Here is a 22,654-nt window from a genome sequence, read left to right on the forward strand (position 1 = left end):
AATAAAAAGCGGCAGCGCATGGAACTCACTGGGGGACCCGACAGATGGCGCTGTTCAAACAGGAAGCGGAAATCATTTTTTTAGTGTAAAATGCAATATGGCCGCTTTTTACCGGTCGCGTGCGCTGGTACGCGCCGCGCTCGCCCTGCTGGCTTTGTGGCATGCCTCAGTGCCTTGGCTGCCGCTTAGCTGGTGCGTTCTAATTCCCAGGAGACCAAAGAGCCTCTAACTGACGCCCATACAAACAAGCCACAAGTGAGTGAACAGAACGTGCGACTTTATTAGGAAAAGACAAGCAGTGCACCTTCTCGTACAAGAGCGGCAATAAAATTTGCATGTCGAGATACGCTGAAACAATAAACGCGAGCTCGTAAACTGCCCACTTTTGTCATCGCACATGGCGGTCCGGTGATGGGCGACAACCAGCAGCGCAAGCAGATAGTGTACCACCTGTTTGCACCGACAGTCACCGTTGAAGATTAGCAACTTGCATAGCGAATCAATCGGGTGACTCGAGCATCTGCTGCTGCACCCAACACAGCAACATGGAGTAGCCTGCGTTTTAGCATTACCTCCTTTGCAACCTGCACGTTTATTTTTGTCTATCGGGGCCGCTAACGTGTCGATGCCACTCGGTGCCCCACTTTCTCTCAATATGGACACGGCGGTTTCGTGGGCCTCACCTTCGGCAGCTACTTTTGCGGGCCTTTCCACCCAGGTGGCTTCATACACTTACGACTATATAAGCACGTATGCAAAATCGCAGCCGAGGAAGCCCACAAGCCCAATTTGCCCCCGGCTGCAGCAGGAAAGGGCGGAACGGGGAGCACCAATCACGGTGCGTGTAAATTGGGAGTCTATGTCGCTGCGCGGACTGCAGGTGCAGGTGCTTACCTCGAGAGACTGTTGCCCAATGCAAATGACCAGGCCGCCACATCCGAGAAATGTAACACTGCAACCATGACTCAGTGGGATAGAGTTGACACGAAAATCTGCAATCAAATCACTTCAACCTACCTCTAACTTAACGTTCAGACTATACACTATACATTGGGTAAGATCCACATGACAACAGTGAGTATTCACGCCCATGTGTCGCATTCGGCACATTCAGCCGTCTGACTAGAGGCATAGTGCTTGCCTTCGTCGCGCATGGTGATCTGGTAACGAGCGAAAACCAGCAGCGCAAGCAGATAAGACAGTCTCCTACCTGTCTGCACAGACAGTCGTCGTTGAAGATGAGCAACTTGTATTGCGATGCAATCTGGTGACGCAGGAACTTGCTGCCGCATCCAGCACAGCGACATGGAGCATTTTAGCGTTAATTCCTTACTAGTCTGCACGTTTTCTTTGTTTCGGGGGCCCCTAGTATGTGGCTCACACTTGGTGCCCCACTTTGTCTCAATATGGACAAGTCGGTTTCTTGGGCATCACCTTCGGCAGCCACTTTTGTGGGCTTTTCCACCCATGTGGCTATACACTTCGTACACTTCATACACTTCATACACTTCGGACCAAGTAAGCATGTATGCTGGTCTCTGTTGACGCCAAATCGCGGCCAACGAAGGCCACAAGCAAAATTTGCACAAGGCTGCAGCAGGAAAGGACGGAATGGGGAGCACAATCACGGTGCGTGTAAATTGGGAGTCTATGTCGCAGTGCGGGCTGCAAGAGCAGGTGCTTACCTGGTGAGACTGCTTCCCAATGCAACTCACCAGGCCCCCCAAATCCGAGAAACGTAACACAGCGACCACGACCAAGTTTCTGCAACCAGATTCTGCAATCAATCACTTCAGTGTAGCTTGCGCAAGAACCCAGGCTATTGAGCAAGAAGGGCTATCCTGAACTAGACTAGGAATTAAATATGGGAATGAGGAAGCTTGCATTCAAGAAAGAAGCCACTCGGCTCTGCAAGCACTGAAGGCCAAAAACATTGAGTGAAATGCTACATAGCACACGGCGCAAAAGTTAATGCAAACCACATGCCGATGCCGCATCCGCTATTTCAGGAGACGATTTAACATGACAACGTACAGTAGAAAATACTGCTACAAACATGTTACGCTAATAGACAATGACGGGCATTAAGTATGAGCAAAGAATCGGTTCACCTTAACGTTTGGGTAAGGAGGAAGAATGATCTCCAGCAAGAATGGGGAATGAAAAAGCTTGCCTTCATAGAAAAAAATTATACTTGGCACAAATTGGATTTGACAAGGCCAGGAAGCTGATTAAGGAAGGGCAAACTGACGGAACTCTTTTGGCAAGCGTCGTCCAGGCTTGTTCAGAGGTTGCAGGCGCATCTAAACACAAATAATTTCTTTTGTTGGGGTACCTTGGATGACTCGGCCAATATCCGTGCTAGTGGAATGATGGCTGAGGCTCTTTTCAGTCTTGACACAGTCCTCCGTAGACTTGATATCTCTTTCTGAATACTTCTGTATCCACTTCTTTGTTCGTGGTGTAAAAGCCTTGCAAATTTGGCTCCAGCCCCTATCTATTGGTGTAGATGGGGGTATCTCTGATGAGGACCAAGATGTGACTGGTGCATCCTTTGTTGGGGCAGAACAGTAACACATGAGATACAGCACAAATTAGCCAAACTCACGTAGTGTTTTCTATGTTTGAACCAATTACGCTGCACCGTTCACAAACATTCATATCATCTGCTACAAAAAATAAATGACAATGTATCTCAAGACTAGCAAGCCAACACAGCATATATCAAGCATATTTATTTATGAACCCGGTGTTGTTTATCTTGTAGTAGCAGCAAAAGTCCACACGATGGCATTGTAGCAGGCAGTAGCTTCTCTTTAATGTGTGTAGTGTGTTGCTTTTCACTGGTGCCGTCTTCTTTACTGGATGTCTGGAAAAGAAATTTTGACTGCATCAGAAATTGACAAAAACACAAATTTGCAATATGAACTGCAAAAAGCTGTGAAGTACATATATATTGTAATGGTTTGTGACTGCAGAACACATGCAAATGTCCACTGTTTGTTCTAGTGTGCTTCAGCAGCATGTTAATGAAATATTGGTACTGTCCATAAAATTTATGTCTGCCTAGCTAAAATGCGTGTAAACACCTTAAGTATTATCAGGATCACAAATGAGAGCATTCTTGCGCCAATTTATACACTAAAAGAGATTACACAGCTGGTTCCACAAGCAAAGGCATGAAATACATAAAGCTATTAGAACTGACGCATTCTTGTTCTGTACGAACGTGATGCACCGCTTCACTAATGAAAAATAAAGCTGTTCAGCCGCCGCAGTACCGTAGCCACAGATGCCGTAGCTACAGTGTACTGTACCGTAGCCGCGATATCCGCGGTTTTATGAGAGGTGCTGCGGTAATTGTGCGTTCTGAAAACATCCGTTCCCAGTTTGCACTCGAAGTAATTGCTCAAGAAGGTCGCGGACACATCCTTTCAGTAGTCGCAGAAAACGCCCAGCTGCGCTGTGAACCGGTCCGGACAACGCCACACGACGATCTTTTTCCGTGAGTTCTTGTACTCTGGGTGGCAGCAATCCCATAATATTGGTCGCGCCTGGACGGCTATGATCAGCCGATCGTTGTACGCGATTCGCGCAGCTTTCATCGCCATGTTCTTTGGCTGGCTAGCCAAGTCAAATGTGGCGGCCGGAAGTCGGACACGACCGCGCCCTGATTGGTTCACGCCACTCGCCGCTTCCGGTGAGCGGCGGATCGCCGGCGAAAATATTTAGCCCACCTTGATCGTCGGCGAACAGCCGCCGGCCGCCATAGCCCTAAGGTAAGCCAAACTGAACAACAAGAACGTTGGAACCAACAAGTACGAAATATAGGTGAATTATCATGTGTCAAGGGCCCCAAAGCAAATATTAAAAGGGCCCCAAACCACCACAGATATTTTTTGAACATTTCAAATAAACACGCGCATCGTGTTTTCGAAATGCGAGAACACCTGTGTGCTTATATTTAGGTGCACGTTAAATAACCCCAGGTGGTCCAAATTTCTGGCGTCCTCCACTACGGCGTGCATCATAATCAGATCGTGGTTTTGGCACGTAAAACCCCATAATTTAATTTATTTTTAATCGAGTTCAGAATGCCGTCACGATCAACGACGCCAAACGCTGCAGCGCTACGCGCCGCGGGAACGCCACCAAAAAAAATAAAAAAAAAATAAACAAAATAAAATGAAAGAAATAACAATGCCGTCCTCCTCTCCTGGTCTTGCCGGTATCCCCAGCGGTCGTCCGATGTCACCAGGGTGCATCTGGTGATGTCAACCGGGTCGACGATGTCGATTGGTCGAGCAAGAACTTACGACTTCCGGTTAGTCTGCTAGCAGGTACGCGCACTCCCTGCGCTTCCTCGTCATGTGGCTCGCTTGTGCGCGCTTCCGAATCGGTAATTACAGCCCGCAACGCAAGTGTCAAATCGCTCGAGTTCTAACACAGTCGTGCTCAGCGGTCTGATTAGATGCGCGAACAGAGTGCGACAGTGTTGGCCTTTATAGACGTGCGCGCAACACAGGGTCCCTAGCGGTACGCTTCGCATGAGCGCGGTCCGGCACGGAAGCAACAGCGGGTAGCCGAGAAGGGCTGAGTCGCGGCTGAGGCCGTCCACGTTAACCGCACGGCTACTCACCGCACGCCGTTTGCCATTAGCGGGCCGCCGTTCGACAGTGGTTTTGCTCGCGAACGGCGAATTTACTTGCCTTACGTAGAGAGGATGAGACCGGGACTCATTTGTGCGGCAGCCTCACCGCCGCTGATCGCTCGACGGCGCCGATAAGGTCGCTAGGCCTTTTCTGGTTCACTTAAAAGCTAAAGCGGACGGCGCTTCGAAATGAATTACCGACGCTCACAAGCCGCAATATTTTCTAATCGTTGTTGTCGCTCTTCGCAATAATTGTACACAAAGAAGAAAAGTACGCTGATATTAGGAGCGCCGTGCGCTGCGATGCGAGTACAGCCGAGCCGGTCGTCTCCCGTCGGCATAACCGTGCGCTGCAGCTGAGCTCGACAGGTATCGGAGATCTTGTTCATATTAAACGTTTGACAGCGGATATTGTTTTTCATGACCCTATTGCAAAAACCAGCGTCTTCCAGTACCTTCCAGTGTGAAACCAGGGCGTTTTTTGACACTGGGTGGCACTGGGGATGATGGCGCACGCTGGGATTCACTGGGAGTCGCTGCGACACTGGTGATATAGCTGGATAAGAGCTGGGTCACACTGGACGAGACGCTGGTTTCACTGCTATGACGCTGGAGCGCACTGCTGTGCGCTGTACACGCGCTGGTTGTCGCTGGAGTTCGCTGGGTCGTACTGGAAACTGCGCTGGTTTCGTTTCTGCAGCACTACCGGAGTAGGCGCTGTTGAATATTAAATGCTTGATAAATTTTATGGGCATGTCCTGTACAAAAAACGGACTCCTATCCTAAATAGTGCTATAATTTTGGGGTCAAAAATGTTGGCGGTATTGCAGCTTGGAATAAAGGTGCGTGAGCTGCCCATGCATACGCGACACTGAAGATCACTTTCGCTTTGTGCATTTCCCTTTTGACTGTGAGGATAGCTGTATTAGTGAACGAAATTACGCAAACGCAGATAACGCCTCATTTTCCAGTAGTTTGTACGCAAGCGATGACTGCCAGTTGTCGCAGTGTTGTGCATTCGACACGAAACCCAGCAGCCGTTCAGACGTACGCGTTCGAACGGACCTCAGGAAGCCTGCCGCTGATTGATATTATCGCACCGACAACAGAGCTGAGGCGATTCGTTCGCTTCCACTTTCCCTAGTGCACTAAAAATAATAGTTAAAAGGTTCTGAAGCTCAAATACAAACATTTTCCCATTCATCAGGTATCCGCGCCGAGATCGTTCACTTGCACCGAAGGTTAGGCCTACCGTACCCGCTGAGTCCGCCTACACTCTATCGGCCCGTCTGGGCCGAGGAATCAACAAGTCTAACGAGGATAAATGACTCTGCAGTTCAGCTTTCCCATCGGTGTTTTTAAACAGACCATTCTTTCGTGTCTGCATTGTCAGCACAACAAGCGATGAGCGCCGATATGACGCGCTCTAAACATACCTGTATATGTGCTGTCGCCGAAGGCTGCCAGCCGCATTAACCGACCGCTTCTCTGATGGATATATGTGACTACACATAAGTGCCGACTGAAATGCATTGTCTAGCTATGGAATTGGTGCATTAGCCTTGCGCGAAGAACAAGAAACGGCTGTCAAAATCTGCACTAACCGCCCGTACAGCGTCCGCCTTTAAGTCTCTTTTCGGAGTTAATATACCAATCGCAAAAGCAAATAAGCGGTGCAGCACTTCCAGGCATACTATGCAATACGGACAACTTTTTCGTCCTGATAGAGGCGTAAGTTTTAGTTGCGGAGCGATAGCGCTTCTACCATGTCTGTGCGAGACGTCTGTGCAAAACTGCAACTGTGTTTGCGTGTTGACTTGGCAAATTATGAATGGTAATCACGAATCGGCGTGGCGTAGAGCGAAGAAGCTGGTTCGAACGGCCACGTCTGCGATGAGCTCTGCTGGAAACAGCGCATCGGCCCTCGCCGAGGATTCCAATCACCGTCAACTACTGATTCCGGTAATTATAAGGTCGTTCTCCCTCGTCTACCAACTGGCAATACCGTTCTCAATTCAGTTTTCCTGCATGCTGACCTAGCAGGGCGGCCGTATCGGGCCCCGGACTTTCGCGATGCGCTCCTTTCAGTTCTGAATGCAGCTGATATCCTTGGCGCAGGACAGTACCAGATGAGCCATTTGTGGCTAGTAACATGCGTTAATATCATCGCGAAACAGAAACTTGTCGACAAAGGCGAGCTGCTGGTGAAGGGCCTCAAGTGCCTTGTCATAGACCCGGAATGCAAAAACATCAAGATGAAGATTCTTTGTCGGAGTCCCCCACTACGGCGTGCCTCATAATCAGATCGTGGTTTTGGCACGTAAAACCCCATAATTTAATTTTTTTAAGATTCTTTGTCCCCCCACACCTCAAACAGAGACGGATTGTTGAAGCGCTAGAACCTTATGGGACAGTGCAGTCTATCACGAGAGAAATGTGGCGGTGTCACGGCATGGAGGGCTGGCAAATGACTAATCGCGACGTGGCGTTTACACTGAAGGACGGAGTCTCTGCCAGTAATCTGCCTCACCTATTGAGCATATACGGACATCAGTGCCTCGTCTTGGTTCCTGGCCGACCACCACTTTACCTACGGTGCAACAGAGTCGGGCATATCCGGCGACAATGTAGGACACCACGACGCAGTAACTGTCACCGCTACGGTCACATTGCAGATGCATGCATCGGAACCTACGCTGACAAGCTTCGTGGAAATAGACCAGCTGAGGATGAGACCATCACCGATCATCTAATGGATGTGAGTGAGGTTGTGGATGCAACCGGTGAAACACCCGCAGAAGCTCATCGACCATCATCATAATCAGCCTATATTTTATGTCCACTGCAGGACGAAGGCCTCTCTCTGAGATCTCCAATTACCCCTGTCTTGCGCTAGCGTATTCCAACTTGCGCCTGCAAATTTCCTAACTTCATCATCTCATCTGGTTTTTTGCCGACCTCGACTGTGTTTCCCTTCTCTTATTGATATCTATTCTGTAACCCTAATGGTCCACCGTTTATCCATCCTACGCGTTACATGGCCTGCCCAGCTCCATTTCTTCCGCTTAATGTCAGCTAGAATATCGGCTATCCCCGTTTGTTCTCTGATCCACACCACTCTCTTCCTGTCTCTTAACGTGAGTCCTAAGATTTTTCGTTCCATCGCTCTTTGTGCGGTCCTTAACTTGTTCTCGAGCTTCTTGTTAACCTCCATGTTTCTGCCCCAAATGTTAGCACCGGTAGAATGCAATGATTGTACACTTTCTTTCAACGACAGTGGTAAGCTCCCAGTCAGGATTTGGCAATGCCTGCCATGTGCACTCCAACCCAATTTCATTCTTCTGTAAATTTCTTTCTCGTGATCAGGGTCCCCTGTGAGTAATTGACCTAGATAAACATACTCCTTTACAGACTCTAGAGGCTGACTGGCGATCCTGAATTGTTGTTCCCATGCCAGGCTATTGAACATTATCTTTGTCTTCTGCATATATCTTCAACCCAATTCTTACACTTTCTCGATTAAGGTCCTCAATCATTTGCTGTAATTCGTCTCCATTGTTGCTGAATAGGACAATGTCATCTGCAAACCGAAGGTTGCTGAGATATTCGCCGTTGATCCTCACTCCTAAGCCTTCCCAGTCTAAGAGCTTGAATACTTATTCTAAGCATGCAGTGAATAGCATGGGAGAGATTGTGTCTCCTTGCCTGACCCCTTTCTTGATAGATAACTTTCTACTTTTCTTGTGGAGAATCAAGGTAGCTGTGGAAGCCTTGTAGATGTTTGCTAAGATATTCAGGTATGCCCCCTGTACCCCTTGATTACGCAATGCCTCTATAACTGCTGGTATCTCTACTGAATCAAATGCCTTTTCATGATCTACGAAAGTCATATAGAGAGGTTGAATGAACTCCGCAGATTTCTCGATTACCTGATTGATGACATGAATATGATCCATCGTAGAATATCCCTTCTTGAAGCCAGCCTGTTCTCTTGTTTGGCTGAAGTCAAGTGTTGCCCTGATTCTATTGGAAATTATCGTGGCGAATATTTTATACAATACTGAAAGCAAGCTTATTGGTCTATAATTCTTCAATTCTTTAACGTCTCCCTTCTTATGGATTAGTATAATGTTGGCGTTCTTCCAGCTCTCTGGTACACTTGAAGTTGTGAGGCATTTAAAGGGCCGCAAGCTTTTCAAGCATGATATCTCCTCCATCTTTGATTAAATCTACTGTTATTCCATGTTCTCTGGCAGCTTTTCCCCTTGTCATGTCTTTCAAGGCCCTTCTAACTTCATCGCTAGTTATAGAAGGAGCCTCTGTATCCGATTCATCACCATTTCGAATGAAAGTAGCTTCGACGTTTTGGGCACTGTACAGGTCGGTATAGAATTCTTCCGCTGCTTTTACTATGTCATCGAAATTGCTAATGATATTACCATGCTTATCTTTCAGTGCATACATCTTGCCTTGTCCTATGCCAAGCTTTCTTATTACTGATTTAATGCTGCGCGTCTGTATTTTACAGCTTCCTCAATCTTTCCCACGTTATAATTTCGAATATCCCTTACTTTCTTGTTGTTGGTCAGTTTTAGCAGTTCAGCGAATTCTATCTGATCTCTTGAGTTGGACATTTTCATCTTTTGTCGTTTATTTATCAGGTCCTTTGTTTCTTGGGAGAGCTTACCTACTGTTTGCCTTGGTGCCTTACCTCCCACCTCTATTGCTGCTTCTGAGATCAACCTAGTTACGGTTTTATTCATTACCTCTATGTTGTCTTTATATTCCTTTTCTAAAGCTGCATATTTGTTTGCGAGCACCAGCCTGAATTGGTCTGCTTTTACCCTTACTGCCTCTAGGTTGGCCTGTTTCCTCTTGACTAATTTCAGTCTTTCTCTCTTCAAATTGAGAGAAATCCTAGACCTCACTAACCTGTGGTCACTGCACTTTACCTTACCTAACTCTTCTTCATCCTGCACTATGCTTGGATCGGCAGAGAGTATGAAATCTATTTCATTCCTTGTTTCTCCATTAGGGCTTTTCCAGGTCCACTTCCTGTTGCTGCGCTTCCTGAAGAAGGTATTCATTATTCGGAGCCTATTCCTTTCCGCGAATTCTACTAACATCTCTCCTCTTGCATTCCTAGAATCGATGCCGTAGTTGCCAATTGCTTGCTCACCAACCTGCTTTTTCCCCATTTTTGCATTGAAGTCGCCCATGACTACAGTATACTGAGTTTGCACCCATCTCATTGCTAATTCAACATCTTCATAAAGCTGTTCTATTTCTCCATCATCTTGACTAGAGGTTGGGGCGTAGGCGTGTACTATACCTTCATTTTGTACCTCCTTTTCAGCTTTATTACGACGAATGCTACCCTCTCATTAATGCTGTAGAATTCTTCAATGTTGCCCGCTATGTTGTTATATGGACTAGAAATCCTACCTCGGATTCTCTATTATCTGGAAGACCTCTGTAGCAGAGGACGTGGCCGTTAGTCAGCACTGTGTAAGCCTCACCAGTTCTTCTAACCTCTCTAAGGCCAATAATATCCTCTCTAATAAGCTCATCGATAGGAAGAGACAAAGCCTTCATCGGCAGACGATAGCCTTAGCCCAAAGCCTGCCGCTGTGGAGGACACTAAGTTGCCTGACGACGAACCAACTATGTCATGGGCTGAATTGCCACCAGTTGAAGACCGCCCGCCATCAGTGGAATCTGGATCGATGTGTGAGGCTACTAAGAAGCGTCCAGCGCCAGCTGACAACCCATTGCCCGCGGTAAAGGAGGCCCGGGTTCCCAAAGTGTCAAAGTGGACGAAACCGCTCCGGGGAACGCCTACACCCGCAGATATCTCATGTGTTGAAGTGCAGCAAAAGGTCGCCAGTGCATCCCCTCATCAAGAAGGGAGTGATGCACCCCTAGAGCAGCGTGTGAACGCTGCACCAACATAGGTAATCATGGCGGGCGCTCTTCCCTTCCACTTTGGTACTTTAAATGTCCGTGGCTTACGCAGTAAGCGAGGGCAAGTTCAACTCCTTCGTTTGCTACGCAATAGGAAATTAGATATTGCTGTTATCCAAGAAACAAAGATTGAATCCGATGAAAACACAGAAGTAGCTCTAACTCCATTTCTATCTGTCTATAATGTTTGTGTAAGCTATTAAATAGGAGTTTTCGCTGGTTGTATGTTATTCGTTAGAAGACAATTACAATGTGATGTGCTGAATTTGTTTACAGATAGGGAAGGGCGCCTAATATGGTGCGATATTGATATCAGTAGTATTAGCTTTAGATTTGTTGTGTTTATGCCCCGAACAAGCTACGTGAACGAGAGTGTTTCTTTTTATCTCCTTTTATTTCTTTTTTGTTTCTTGTATCTCAGGATACTGATAGTGGAGAGCCTAAGAATACTGGGACTCCGCATATCCGAAAACGGCCATAATGTAGAAACCATTAGAGTACTGGATAATAGTGTTCACCAAACAATTAGACTAATAAAGCGGATATCCAACAGAAACTATGGCATGAAAGAGCACAATCTTATTCGATTAATAGAAACATTCGTAATCAGCCGTATTGTATATGTGGTCCCTTAACTTAAGCTCTAGCTACGCTTTGGAGAAAGCCAAGATAGAATGCATCATTAGAAGGGCGTATAAGCAAGCCTTGGGACTTCCAGGAAATACGTCAAACGACAGGTTGCTAGCACTCGATCGGAGTGCACAACACGTTAGACGAACTTATTGAGGCCCAGAGAGTGGCGCAGTATGAAAGACGTACGCAGAGTTTGACGGGCAGACACATCTTAGACGACATCGGAGTATCCTACGAAGCACAGCCCGGAGTGCGGGGAGACATCCCAAGGAAAATAACGGAACATCTCTCAATACTCCCAGTCCCCAGAAACATGCACCCGGAGTTTCACGAAGATAGAAGAATCGCAAGAGCGAGAGCTCTCCACAAAAGATTCAGTGGTGCTAGGGACGTCGTCTATGTGGACGCGGCTGAGTGCACAAATAGACAGAGTATGTCGATAGTTGCTACCAGTCTAGAGGGTGACTCCAGAGTTTGTGGCACTGTAAAAACAGGAAAGGCTGAGGTGGCGGAGGAGGCTGCCTTAGCACTGGCAATAGCCTCCACGGAGGCCAACATCATAGTCAGCGACTCCAAGACCGCCGTCAAGAATTATGCCAAAGGAAGAATCTCGCCGGAAGCGCTATGAATTTTAGCCAACAATCGTGAAGATCGGGATGTTTAGATTATATGGGCACCCGCACACTCCTCCCTTCCCGGGAACGAAATAGCGCACAACCTGGCTCGAGAACTGACAGACCGAGCAGGTGACACGCGAATACTGGGAACGGAGAGAGACCGGATGACCAGCTTTACCGAAATAACCAAACACTATAAATTGGGCAGGGCCCGTTTCCCCCCGGCACACTCCTCGCTAAGTAGACGGCAAGCGACAGCATGGCGCTTGTTGCAAACAGAAACATATCCGAACCCGGTGGCCTACCACCGTTACTATCCAGAAATTTACACCGATAGATGCAGATTCTGTCAAGAAAGGGCGGACTTACAACATACGGTTTGGGCTTGTCCTGGGACACCCACACAGAATAAAACGCACAAGACCAGAGAGCAGTGGGAGACCGCGCTGCTCAGCTCTGAACCGGAAGACCAAATTAAGGCAATCCAGCAGGCCGAAGATGCCGCCAGAGCCCAAGGGCTCGAGGCCGTCATCTAGGTAGAGAGGCCTAAGCCTCACAAATCTGCTGTACAAAAAGAAAGTTTATTCCTCCTCCTCTAGAACATTATGTGTCTACTGATCGTGCAATGGTCGTTTTGGAGACTTTAATTGTGTAGGACTTTAATTGTGTAGATTGTACGTCATTGAGGCTGAGACGTGATCCAAGTTGTGATGCGTTGCAACGCCTGATGTGTGATTATCAGCTTGTGGACATTGGGGAACATGAAAAAGCGGGGTGTCGCCACAAGCATTTCCGAGGTATCTCGTATGCAAGGCTTGATCGAATTTATGTTTCGCTTAGCGTCCTATCTCTTATTCATGGTTACACTGTGCACCTTGTGTTCTTTAGTGACCATTGCCTATTCTCAGCATCTTTTAGTAGTCGTCGATACCAAAGCCGGCATATGTGCTGGGAGTTGCGGAAATTTAATAACCAACTACTTTCGCGTGAGTGCTTCCTACAGCGTGTTACTGAGCTTATAGCTCATCTGTCATACCGCAAGGACTTGCCTCTTTTTGATGCGTGGGAATTAATCAAACAGGAAGTTAAAATGATAGCTATCGAAGAATCATCAATATTGGCCTTAGAACAAAAGAATAGTTACAAAGAATTGTATGAACTTCTGAGGGAATTGCATGAGCTTGAATGTCTACATCCGGGTGAATATATTGGATGATATCCATAACACCAAGGCGCAGTTACAGGCTTTATACACAGAAAAATACAGAGGTGCACTAGTGCGTGCGCGAGCGCAGCGTTTTCTGGAAGAACAGCCATGCAGTAGGTCCCTAGGTGATGAGCGCCGACACGCGCTGTCTAAACAAATCCTAGATATAGACTATGGTGGAATCGTTGTGAATGAGCCGACGACCCTAATAACTAAAGCGTTTTTTGTACATTACCAAAAATTATTTCGAAGCCATAAGCCATTGGATAAAGGTGTGTCTGCCACCAAATTTGTATCGTTGCTGGCTCAGTTGAATCAGGACGATTACGATTATACAAATGATGATATTGATATAAATGAGATAACTGCATGCATATATTCATTAGCGAAAGGCAAGACGCCCGGCCCGGATGGCCTTAGTGCCAAATTTTATCAGGGTTTGCGTTCCCTCTTGACCCCATTATAACATCAGGTGTACCGTGAGGCCTTGGAGGTAGGGTACCTACCCGCCACAATGTACGAAGGGCACACTGTCCTCATAGCCAAAAGCAATGATGAAACTAAATTGCAAAAAGTGGACGGATACCGGCCTATTTCCTTATGCAATGTGGATTATAAATTTATTGCAGAAGTATTAGCTAACCGTTTACAAGTCGTGATAAGATCTGTGGTAGGTGACCATCAAACATGTGGCATCAGAGGCCGGTCCCTTCAGACCAACATTCATCGGTGCTAGTGTGTGTAGCTGAGGGGATTGGACAGGTAGCAATGGTGCAGCTAGATCTAGCTAAGGCGTTCGACAGGGTAAATCACTCGTTCTGTTTAGTGTACTAGAGCACATAAATATCGGATCCCAACTCCTTAAAGGTGTCAAAATATGTTATGCTAATGGCTCAACGAGGTTGATAGTGAATGGTTCTCTCTCCGATCCGATTAGGCTTTTATCATCAGTAAGACAAGGATGCCCTTTGTCACCGCTTCTCTTCTGCCTGTATTTGGAGAAACTTTGTATGAGCATCCTGAAAGAAAATTTCGAAGGGTTTAAACTGCCGCCGAGCGAGATTCGGGTTCTTGGATATGCAGACGACGTCGCCTTCTTTTGTACTGACAAAAGGAGTGTAAAGACTACTCTCGCAATTACAGAAGAATTTTTAGGAAAATTATAACTGCGCTAAAACGAGACACGAAACGCTTCTCGAGAAGAATTTTGTGCGGCTTCTAGTGTTAGCATTAACTTTGAAAAAAGTTCACGTTTTTGGTTTGGACTATGGGCCACAATGCCATCACATTACGCAGGCATTCAATGGAAAAAAGATCTGCGGTATTTAGGTGTACCTCTCTCACAGTATAGAAATAGCAACAGTCATTGGTCGGGAGAAGTAGAAAAAATACAAAGTAAAGTAAATTCATGGCGAGGACAGAATTTGTCAATGTTCAGTCGTGCTGAGGTGTGCAACGTGTTCTTAGTTTCCCGTCTCATGTATGTGCTGCAAGTGCTGCACTGCTCAAGACTTCGTATTCAGGCACTACATCGCGTATTTGCAACATTTATTTGGAGCTCGAGTTGCGAATCGATGCGGCGCGATAATCTGTTCGTCCCTCTTGAAAGAGGTGGTCTAGGATTAGTCCATCTCTTCGTCAGGCAAATTGTTTCTCGTCTGTTTTTCTTTTGAGACAGTGACCATCCTTTTTTGCGTGAAATGTGACAGCTCCGATTAGTTCATTATCTTCTTGATATAGTAGTGTCATCAGATGCCAAAGATGTCACACAGGCTCCTTGGGGCTTTGTCGAGGAGGTCGTTGATTCATTCCTCTTCTTGAAAGTTAGATTCAGCCTGGAGTACATTTTCACTGCGAGTCGAAAAGCAATTTCTGCTGCACTGGTGTATTCGATTTTCCCAGATCCTTTGTATCGTGCACCTTATTTAAATCAGCCTTATCAGGATGTACTTAGATGGGTCCGTAAAATGTGTATACCTCCTGGAGCTAAAACATTTTTCTTTAAATTGCATACGGAAACACTTCCTGTTAAAACCTGGTTGAGCGCGAGGGGCTGCTTCGTGCCATGGTCCACGAACTGTCGGCTGTGTCCACGTGCTGAAACTATAGATCACTGTTTTATAGACTGTACGGATGCTATATTTTTCTGGGACATTCTCCAACGGACGCTTAAAAAGGACATTGATGCATCACTCCATACGCAATTAGATTCGTACCGTTTAAGATTAGTGGCGGTCCTCCCTATGTAATGTTCATAGTACTGGGTTTGTATAGCCTATGGAGAGCTAGAATGTGTGATCGCCATGGCGAAAGCCCGCGATCCACAAGATCATTCTTTCAAGAAAGTGCAGTTTATATAAGAAGTGTGTACGCTGCGCAGGAACCTCCGCCTGACTGGATGCACTTGTTGGACGCATGTGTGTGTTTGCCCGAATTTTAAGTGTGTAGCTATGTGAGCACTCTAATATACCGTCCATTTTATTTCCCATCCATTAAAGAAAAAAAAGAAAAAACAATCGGCGTGGCATAGAAATAGGATAGTGGGAATGGGATCTATAGGTCGGAGGTTCGAAACCTGTGTGCTTATGTTGTTTTTTCTTCTTTTTATTGCATTAGAACGCTCTCTGTTCCTTTTTGTATTCGAAAAAAATATATAAGAGAGCCAGGCACCACGTATTTCTCGCTCTTGAGCTGCATTTCGCACCAGTACCCAGCGCCCAGCGCCTCCCAGAATGGCGCGCCTTGCCAACGTCCCAGCATCCAGCACGCGACACTGGGCCCATAATCAGGCATGGCGCTGGTCACGGGATACTGGGTTGCCTATAGGGAAAATGTGCAATTTATGCATCGCTTTATCTAGCGGAAATAATTTTATTGGAACAGAAGCTGCAGCCGATGTTTTCGTCGCCGGCGGCGGAGGCGCGCAGCTTCACGCGTCGTCGATTGGCGCGTCGATCGTGCAGCGAGCGGTGCGCCGGCCTATACTTGGACACCTCTCGCGCGGCAGACGTTCTACGGCACTAGAGGTCGGTTCGCCGTCGGTATGTTTGCCGCTAGCGCGGACATGCCTTAACCGGAAGTGGACAGTGTTTTGAGAAGTGCGTTGGTGATGAGGTATGTCACGTGACATTTGGAGGAGCACTCGGCGAGGAGGAGAGACCAGCCGACGAGGAGAGTAGCGAAGAAAAGAGCGAAATCGAGCGAGGGCCGTGTTTCGATCATCAAACGCGTGTAACTCCGCTATTACGGCACCATTTGGAAAAATTCTCGCGGCTACGTGTTCGTTGTAGACTCGTGAACTGCAACACCCCAACTTAATTTCGACCTCTGGGTGGTTTAGGGGCCCTTTAATAAATTCAATTCAGTACTTTCATTTCAATTTACCAAACGGTTATTTGGTTTTGTGCTCGAAAGAAGTTTTCGGCGGATTCGAAACAAAAAAAGAAAAAGAAGAAAGATATATTGACCAGGCTAACCAGGCTACTCAGTCACCTATAGCCACGGCTACAACGAGATGAAAAATGTAACGCGCGTTCCGATATCGCGCTCTCTCTTTTGTGATTGTGTGTATAACGATGGAAGGCCTCGCAACTAAAGGTTTATCTCAGGATCTAGTTCGTTAACTTGTCTCCGCCTGTGAATTAACGAGACGAATATTAAATAAAGATTCAATTAAGCAGCAATGTTAAACGACTCACCGGTATTGCCATCCTCAGTCACAGCAGAATCCGGCTCCCGTTTCGATGCAGACTTGTTCCGCATGGCTCACGACCAAAACCTAGCTTTCGGGCTTACATCTGCGCTCGCAAACACGTCACTTCACCCCAAGTTAAATAACGCGAGGTATCGGCGTGGGAGTTCAGAAGGAAAGGTCCTCGCTCCTCCCATGCATTCGCGAGGCGCTTTGGACCACTTTGGACACTCTCCCAGTATTCTAGGTCACTGTAGTCATCGACAAGCAGTAGCGTTCTTGGCACTGTGGCAACCTTGGTTAGCCTGCCTGCGTTTGTGGCATGCCAGAACTCGTAGGCGCCGATGCGTCGAGCGCTAGTCACGCGAAATGTCGCGAAAAGGCAGGTACCTCCGAAAATGATCGCTCCAGAATACCTTCCTACATGGGTAGTTAAGTTAAACCAAGTTAAGACCTAGCAGCAACCAAGTTAATACCTAGCAGTAGCAGCCAGTAAGTTTCCCTGTGCCAATAATAAGCTTTGCGCGACCGAGTGCAAGCTTGTCCGTTTTTTTTTTTAGGTTCTACGATCATTAAATGTAAGCTACATGCGCAGCTTTTTGTAAATGTTTTCTCTTTTGCTGTTTTAACAAGCAGAGCTTTTTTTTTCTTTTTTTGTGGCGTTCATTGGAGGAACCACCTAAAGAAGTTAGTGGGCTCTCGTGTGTATTAAAGAAAGTCGGCTTCTACTGAGTCGTCGTCCAGGTTCCTCAGGATTTCGTTTGTGAGCCCATCTTGTGCGTGTGTTGTGTTTCGAGTTAGGGAATGAAGCGCTGTCCAGACTTCCGTCATTTCAAATGGGCAATCTAGGTCTTCATTTGGCTTCCCACTATAGTTTGGTAGAGATGTTTGTTTCCGTGTGTGATTGCCGATGTATTTTGCCTCTAGCTCCCGCAGAATCTCTTCATCCGACCCCGGTATGTTGCGAAGTATGCGTCTGATTGTGTGCGAGGTTTGTTGCTTGCTTTTGGTTGGGTCCAGTAGGTTCTTTAGGATTGCCCACATTTCGACGAGCTGAACCTTCCGCTCAAGCTGGCGCAGATGTGTTGCCAATTTTGGCGCACCAAGACAGTGGCGTATTTTTCCGCCTGTTGTGTAAGAGCCGCTATGTGCAACTTTAGTTTTCTATCATGTTTTTGTTTGCGCCATCTTTTCAAAAGGCCTCTACTAGCGTCCCAATTATGCACGAGATCTGGGTCTACCACCGGATTTACCGTGGTGAGTTGCATCCGCTTCGAGTGTTGCCTGATCAACTCCTTGAACTCACTCGCCCATTGGTGCAGCGATGTGATATCCTCCTTTTCTTTATTTTGTTGAACTCTCGCTTTACGAAATGTCGTCCAATCCGTCAATAAGATATGACTGATGCGTTCGCGTGTATGGTTGAGCGAAATGGTAACCTCCTGGATGTGGTGGTCGCTACCCATCGTTTCTTCCAAATTTCTCTATGTGGCCTTTCGTGGTTCATGATCATGGTAAGGTGCGGACACGCGTCCTTTGATACACTATTCCCCCGTCCAGCGGGAAAGTCTGGGTCTGTGAGGAGAGTGAGTGCGTGTGTTGGAACCAGCGAGTGAATTATGTTTCCTTTCTTTGAAGTTAGGTTGTAACCCCAAGTCGGATGCACCGCGTTGAAGTCACCCAGCACAAGTAGCATGTTGTTTTTGGCCTCCTTGAGCGCCGATCTGATTAGGTAATAAAAATTTTCACCAGACTTTTTCGGCGGGCTACATATGTTTAGGACGAACACGCTGCGTGCCTTCCTGTCTGCCGGCAGTATTTCTATAAATACGTGGTCAATCTCACTACCTTTCAGTGTGCGGTCTATTGCCGTCAGCCTGCGGGAGACAAGCACTGCTACGGGTGTATCTGTCTTCGCCATAAACGTTTCATATCCGGACATGGTGGGCTTCGTGCCTGTTTCCTGTAATGCGATAACCTGCAGGGGGGGGGGGGGGTGTTGCGGTTTTTATGTATTTTTGTAGTATGTTTTTTTGTTTTTTTGAGCAGTACCTGCAATTCGACTGCCATGCATGGAGTTCTTGTGCGTGATTTTTGCGCTTACTCGCCATCGTGGGGTAATGATGCGTTCTCCGCGGACCTATCCAGATCCTCGACGCTTGAGTTCGCTTTCGGCTTCTTTCTTTTCTTTCCTTTAACATCAAGATTGCCCGCTAGCTGCTCGCGGAACGCGAGAAACTGTTCCTGAAGTTTTTCCTGGAGGACAAGTTGAAGCTGCTGCATCTGACGCTGTTTCTGGAGCTGCAGCTGTTGTTGTAGCTTTTGCGACAGGAAAGTTTCCATCTGGTGAAACATTTTGACGGACGACGGAGTGGTATTGGGGAGGCAGTTAGATTCAGATGACAGAGAAGCGAGATGCTCCTTGCAGGTGGTCGCTACCGCCTGACTTTCCGCCTGCGAAGCCTTCAGTGTGGCTATTTCTTCCTTTGCAGCTGTTATTTAATCTTTGGCCTCTTTCTTTGATTTTTTCCATTTCTCTAATGTAAATTTAACTAGTCTCTTTTAACACCCTTGCATGTGTCTCTCAGTCCTCTTTGAGTGGTTTGAGTAACGAAGAAAATTCCGGCTGGATGGCGCGAAAGCAAGATGAACCACAAGGAAGCATTTTTGGGGCCTCTACTGTTCCTTCTTTACATTAATGGTATATTTTTTGCCCCAGTTGCAGTAAATATCATAGCATACGGTGATGACCTAATCATGTTAATTTCAGGTGAAACAGAACAAGGTGTATTTAATAAAGGAATTATTTTCTGGAATACTTGCGGCGATGGGCACTCAAAAACTGCTTGAAGATTAATACAAATAAAACTGAAGGCATTTTGTTTAGACCGAAAAACAGAATACATCACTGTAACTTCGATCCTGTTTTAGGGAATAGTACAATTGAGATCGTACCAACTGTAAAAAGCCTAGGGTGTGGTTCTTACTGAATCACTTAGTTGGGATGCGCATGTCGATAGCGTAAGGTTAAGAATAAACAGAATAAACGGTATACTAAATCGCCATAGACACGTACTTCCTCAACAGTCAAAGATCTTGATTTATAATGCATATATACTACCAATCATTTCCTACTGTTTTACGATACGGGACAAAATGATGAAACAAAATGAACAAGAAATTTTTGTTGCTCAAAAACGAGCAATAGGTCTAATAGAGAATGTACCATCGTATGCACACAATAACTCGTACTTCACTGCTTTTCATATCCTCAAAGTCACCGAGTTGTATCCCTACAAGTTACTGATCATGTACAAAATCGTAGTTCTGTGTAATAATGACAGACTCTTGTCCTTATTCAAACTGAACTGTCCCATACCTGGTAACAATACCCGAAATTCTCCCAATGGTGCAACCCTTTTGTCGCACTACATATCGCCAACAGTCTCCATCATATGCCTTACCGAGGTACCTTAATATTCTTCATGCAAATAACATTTTTGTTGAACAAATTTTAAAGGCCATGCTGATTAACCACCTTTATAGGCTTCAAAATGTTTAGTAATTATTTCTCTGACCTGTTCTAGCGGATGAGTGTTGTACATGTCATTTATTTTTTATACAAATGGTTGTAATATTGGCCTACTGATACCAGTACGTTTCAGTAGAAGTGTCTATGTTAGATATGTGATTTATATTTTATTTGGTTTGCTTGTGTTTTTTGACCGATGCAAGTATGTCAGTCTCAGTGAATTAGAAATTGTAGTCCTAAACAATCGTTGGTGTTGCTGTTTATCCATTCTGTGCGTACAATACATCCGTCTGAATGACGTGCGACCTACGGGTGCAGGGCGTTTCTCAAGCTGCAAAAAGCAGCTTTTTGCCCGGCGTCCGCTCTTTGTGCTCAAACTGTACCACGAAGAGAAATAAACTTGTATTGTATTGTATAACCTCATCTACATAGACAAAGGAGATAAGGATAAGACAAGCTCGTAAAGACTAGTTACAATAACGTCGGTGATGCATAGAACGGCAATGCAAGCCATAAAATTACAACTGTCGCAGGGGGTGGAGAAAAATGATTCACTGGGGGAACTACAGAATGGGCTCTGGCCAGACAGATGCTTAAAGGATAATATGTTTGTAATAACTCAGTGCATAGATATTTCAGTAGCTCAGATTACACCTTTCTCGGTAGGATATCTAGATATTAAAGGAGCCTATGACAACGTAGGCTGTGAATTGTTACGGGATATTCTTAAGCACGAAGGCATAGATCACGATTTCGGGGAGCTGCTGCGGGAGATATTGTTACGGCGCAACCAAGAGTTGCGCCATTCTGAAGAAGTATTTAATGGAAGACGACGTTGTTCATGTATCGTTGCCTGTCTTGTAAATATTCTAAATACACATTTATATGTGACTTGCGCAACGTAACAATATATAGAGACAACCGAGTACAAGTTGTGTGGGAAGTTCAAAAAGGGGTGGGAATTCACCCTAGACTCAAGCAAGGATGTCCTCGGTTTCTATTATCGTTCACGCTTTATGTTGAGGGCATAGGAAGACGACTGCAATATAGCGAATTAGGGTTTGATTTATTATACATGCGTAATGGACAAATGGTGCAACGGAATGTCCCTGGACTGATGTGTGCGGACGACATAGTGCTACTAGCGGACAATACGAAATATTAACACGAAAGTGTTTTATGCCGGGGTCCACCAAGACTTCACTGACGTATTTCCGTCACGGAAATACGTCATAGAACGTAATACAAAGAAAGAAACCAGAAGAAAAAGTTCCACAAACATGCAAAATTTGGAAATCGAACCCACGACCTCTCGGTCCGCGACGATAGATCGCCGAGCGTTTAACCCATTGCGCCACAAACGCATTTGCAGAGAGCTACACAGACGCGCCTTATATATCTAACACTCCTCCGTGTACCCGCGCTCTTGCTCGGGGCGGTGCCGCCGCCTACGAGCAGAAAAGAGAAGTACTGCATTATGACACTAACGCGCACCGACAGTGAACGCTTCGGTGGTCTCAGCACTACGACGCCTCGATGCCAGCATTCGAACGGACGCTGGCATCAAGAAGCACTACCAACGCCACCTAGGTGGCGTTCACCGTACTCAGCACAGCGGAGCGTGGCCTCCGCAATTAGCTCTGAAAATGTTTCTGAAGTTGATCGCGGAGGCTGCAATTACGACGCGCTGTACGCGCTGATTTGACTCGGTGACGATTCAGTTACGTGCTTTGTCTTGCGCGTTGTATTAGTGTGTCAGTTACGTGCTTCGTCTTTCGCGTTGTGCTAGCGTGTGCAGCGTAGTGCAGCTTCCATATGCACGACGGTTGCTCATGGTCATCGACGTTGGTAGTCGTGATGGAGGAGACATGCCACCAGGCGTCAGCGTGGGTGCATCAACGCCTAAGGGCGCTTTAGCCACAAAACACCAATAGACATTATATATCAATGTGCAATAAACATTGCACTACTTCTGTGAAGACACGTTTCACTTTCGTGTTCTATACCGATTCCTATATAAGAGGGATCAACCACATTTTTTTTACAGACACTGGCGAATATCTGTGGCAACGCAGCGAGAAATCTACGCCTTATGTTTAACACAGAGAAATGGATATGTATGAAAATTAATGAACAGAGGAGTAATTACGGGGTGTGAATACAACAGCAAGTCATATCCCTAGTCAAGCAATATAAATACCTCGGCGTGTAAATAGACGAACGAAATACTCATGCACCCAACAAGGTAATATAAAAATAAAGGGGAAGCGGAATGCAGCAATAATGAAACATAGAGCACTATGGGTGGTAATGGTGCCAGCGCTAACATTTGCGATTGTCATTCTATGCATAAAATTGG

Source organism: Dermacentor silvarum, chromosome 8 (assembly GCF_013339745.2).
Source record: "Dermacentor silvarum isolate Dsil-2018 chromosome 8, BIME_Dsil_1.4, whole genome shotgun sequence".
Classification (NCBI taxonomy): domain Eukaryota; kingdom Metazoa; phylum Arthropoda; class Arachnida; order Ixodida; family Ixodidae; genus Dermacentor; species Dermacentor silvarum.